At 40.8% G+C, this 4,120-nt stretch overlaps 1 pseudogene; it reads left to right on the forward strand.

The window, feature by feature from the left end:
* Positions 1–3,124: 3,124 nt before the first annotated feature.
* On the forward strand, positions 3,125–3,887 carry LOC101685143 (annotated as a pseudogene).
* Positions 3,888–4,120: the final 233 nt, after the last annotated feature.

The raw sequence follows: 4,120 nt of genomic DNA on the forward strand, positions 1-4,120 counted from the left end.
AGCAACCATATATATACCATATTCTCCTATGTAGTCCTTTCCAGCATACCTATAACTTTTCTCCTATAGCCGAAATTTCTTTCAAAGTGAAAATATGTGTGAATATTTGAAAAGGACACTATTGAAAATAAAGATTTATCAACCACAACTGACATGACATGTAATTTTTTAAAAATGGGAAACAGTGTTGCTTATATTTATTTTTATATATTTATATATAAATATATAATTATAATTTATAAATATTTATATAATTATAATTATAAATGTATAATTATAGTTTATAAATATATAAATTATACATATTTATATATATCCTGTATGTATATATGCTTTATATATATACAGGATAATACTTGATATAACATTTAATAACATTGGTGCACTGCACTGTGCATTTTGAGTTTCATTAAGCTTGTCCATTTAAGAACCAATCTTAGAGTTTTCTTTTGCTGTGCTGTTTCAGAGGTGTCATGCATAACCACACTGTATCATTTTTGGAAGGAAATTCTTCCACAGATACCATGTAAACAGGGTCCTTGCAAGACAGACAGCACTCTACCAGTCCAAGGGCTGAATTATCAGGCGTGGGAGCCAACCTAATGAGATGACTAAACGCACACTCTGTAGAAACTTAGACTTGCTCAGCTCTTGAAGGCAATTGTCAGCACTTGAATTCACCAGAGATGTGACCTGTTTTGATGAACTGTCAGCAAGTGGATTTGGATTCCAGCTGAAGATGCTTAACACTTGGGTTGACATTTAATATCTTTTGAAAGGATTCTTTTGAAAAAGAGAATAAAGGAAAGAATGAAAAAAAGACAAAGTTACATTATCATTCTTTGAAAATATTGATCAACTTGAAAGAAAATTGGTTTAAAAAGTGTAAAAAATGAAGGTCATTCCTTCCTAAACAGGTTGTGGTAACCCGAAGTTGGAAAGGACCTCCAGTGCCAAAGCCTGAGTCCGAAGTAGTTTTGAATCTTGTGTCTTACTGAAGATATACTTATTTGCAGAGTTTGTGTGGAGGACTAACTGGTCATGGGATTTATCAGAATATTGAAATGTAGCCCACAGGGACAATTTTTCTGCTATTCTTATTTCATATTCCTGACCTTGTAAGGCAGGAGTGGAAACCTGAAAAGGACCTATAATTCAGAGTATATACATCTCTGCTGCTTAGCCAAATACAAAGCTCTGGATTGTGAAGGAGGTGAGACTAGCAGAATGGCAAGTAAGATACTTGATGAACCCTCTTTCCAGCAAAATACCAACTTAAATGGTAAAAATTATAGATGAAATAATCATTTAGAGTCTCTGGAAACTGTGAATGAATGGAGAAACATTCGTTTAGAAGATGTACTAAATCTCAGAACAAGGAAAACCAGTGGCAGTTGAACCTTGCACGAGCTGCTCTCTAACCCCCACTCCTAGCTCTCCCTTACAGAATCTCTAGCCCAGGTGACATCCTGGGCAGAGTCACCAAGAAGAGAAGCTCCTGCCCTCTCCTGAGCTCCTAAAGGGATCAGTGTTTCCATTTCTCACCTACATCCCAGCCCTGTGTTGCAGAAGTTCTATCCATGCAAATACGCATGAGGGAAACGGGTTTCCTTTTTTTTTTTTTTTTTTTTTTTTTTACCCAGTCACTACTTATAAAGCAGAAGTTCACCTCAAATGCAGCAGGCTGTCCTTGGTCTTGCCTACCTTGTAGGGCAAAAGTTCCATGTCAGGAGGGGCAAGCCAGAAAAGTCAAGAGGAAGCTATCCTGCTATTTTCCTTGTGGCCAAGGGTGCCACTCTTGGAAAATCAGGTTCTTACCCTAGCATTGGCAAGTGGTACAAAGATTCTGCCAGGAGGAAAGGCAGGCCCTAAAGAGAAGGAGCTACAGCTTGGCTGACGCAGTCTGCTTTATTTGGAACCCAGAATGGAAAATTCTATGCCTGCGGGTGGTTTTAAAAACAATGTAAAATTTGGTGAGGCCAGCCAAGAAAGAGTAACCAGAGAAAAAGCATCAGAGAAAAAGACAGCTGAAAAGAGCCATCTTAGGATCTTGGACCATTCTGGGGGTCAGGAAGGCTGGGCGCATGCGCTGGACTGCTCCCAGTCTAGAGCAACCACTCCAAGCAGAGGGGGCCAACTGTTAAGCATTTCCCCGCTGCACCAGGTCCATCAGCAGAGGGCAGAACCCTCACTGTCATACCGGGTTTAAACACGAACTGACCAAACACAGATTGAACAAAGTAAACTGCTCACACCTAGAGACTTACTAGAAAGTGAGGTGTAAAAATAAAATCACACCTTTATTTAAAAATAAAATCCCTGGTATTCTGGGAAACAATGCATACCCCAAGCTACTGCCTCTTGGGAGAGTTCCAGATGGGGATCTTTGAGCTACTAGTCCCTGAAGGAATATGTGACAAAAAAACCCATAAACTTTTAGAAGTGAATGTTAGCAGCCTCCGAGCCAGTAAGTAGCTCTGCCAACCCAGGGGTGACTTTTACAGAGCCAGACCAAGAGATAAAAACAATGGAAAGAAATCTGAGGAGGAGCATTAGAGCCTGAACCCTGGAAAGGAATTAAAATTTGCAGAAGTACTTGAACAAAGTCATTAAGCAAATAAATAACTCCACAAAGGAAGACAGGAATGACCCCTAGGGAGTTCTCAGTATCCAGATTTGCTACATTATACCTAAAATACATAACGTTCAAAACCAAACCAAAACAAAAAGCACAAAAAACCCCCAAACCCTGAGATCTGCAAAGAAATAACAAAGTGTGATCCCTACACAGGAAAAAAAAAAGTAGGAATAAGAATCTCTTTTGAAGGGGCCCACATGGTAAGACAGCAGACTTAGCAGACAGACTTCCCAGCAGCTATTACAGATATGTTTGCAGATTAAAAGAAATAATGCTTAAGGAATTAAAGGTATGATGACAATACTTCATCAGAGTGTAAACGAAGAGATAAAGATTTTTTTTTTTTTTTTAAAGTGAAGTCACATCACCACGTGGGCAGCTGCCATTACAAAGAGCTGAGCTCCAGGACTAGATGGAGGGCAGGAGGGCAGCGGCAGGGGCCGGTCCTGCCGGGAGCCCGACAGAAGTACATGAATTCCATGTCCAGTCACTGTCTGTGGAGATGCGCAGGGGCAATTTTATGATCTCATGGAACTATTTAGAATTGGTGGCAAATCCCCAGATCCAAACTACTTGTTTATGGGAGAGCATGTTGACAGCATATTATTTATTCACTTGAAACACTTAAGCTACTTGAAGCTCTTTGGATTTGTTACCCTGAACACATCACCATTCTTTGAGGGCATCATGAGAGCAGACAGATCACACCAGTATATGGTTTCTATGATGAGTGTCAAGGGAAATATGGAAATGCAAGTGCTTGGAAATATTTTACAGATCTCTTTGATTCTCTTTCTCTCCCTGCCTTGGTGGATGGGGAGATACTCTGTCCACATGGTGACCTCTCGCCAGCCATAGATCACATCAGAGCGCTTGATCACCAGAAGTTCCTTGTGACAGTCCAATGTGTGACTTGATGGGTCAGATCCAGACAATTGGGGTGGTTGGGGTGTAGCTCCTTGGGGAGCTGGTGACACCTTTGGGTAAGACATTTCTGAAACATTTAGTTATGTCAGTGGCCTCACACTGGTGTCCAGAGCTCACCAGCTGGTGATGGACGGATGTAATTGGTGCCACGGCCGGAAGGTCGTAACTGTTTTCAGGGCTCCAGACTATTGTTATCATTACTGTAGTCAGGCTGCAATCATGGAACTTGATGATACTCTAAAATGCTTTCTTGCAGTGTGACCCAGCACCTCGCAGAGGTGAGCCTCGTGTTACTTGTTGTACCCTAGACTATGCCCTGTAATGACACTGTAACTTGCCCAGCATTGCCATGAACTATATATTGACCTAATGCAAGCGGGAAGAGCGACTGATAACTCCAGAATGTTAGAGAATAGTTAACATTCAAAAAACTTGTCTGGTCATCAATAGCCGTGACCACTTTAGAATGCACTGGTTCATTGCATAGCCTCTTGTCATCAATAGCCGTGACCACTTTAGAATGCACTGGTTCATTGCATGCTGAAGTGACACTGT

The sequence above is a fragment of the Mustela putorius genome, unplaced genomic scaffold (assembly GCF_011764305.1).
Source record: "Mustela putorius furo isolate JIRA1106 unplaced genomic scaffold, ASM1176430v1.1 tig00003845_pilon_pilon_pilon, whole genome shotgun sequence".
Taxonomy (NCBI): Eukaryota; Metazoa; Chordata; class Mammalia; order Carnivora; family Mustelidae; genus Mustela; species Mustela putorius.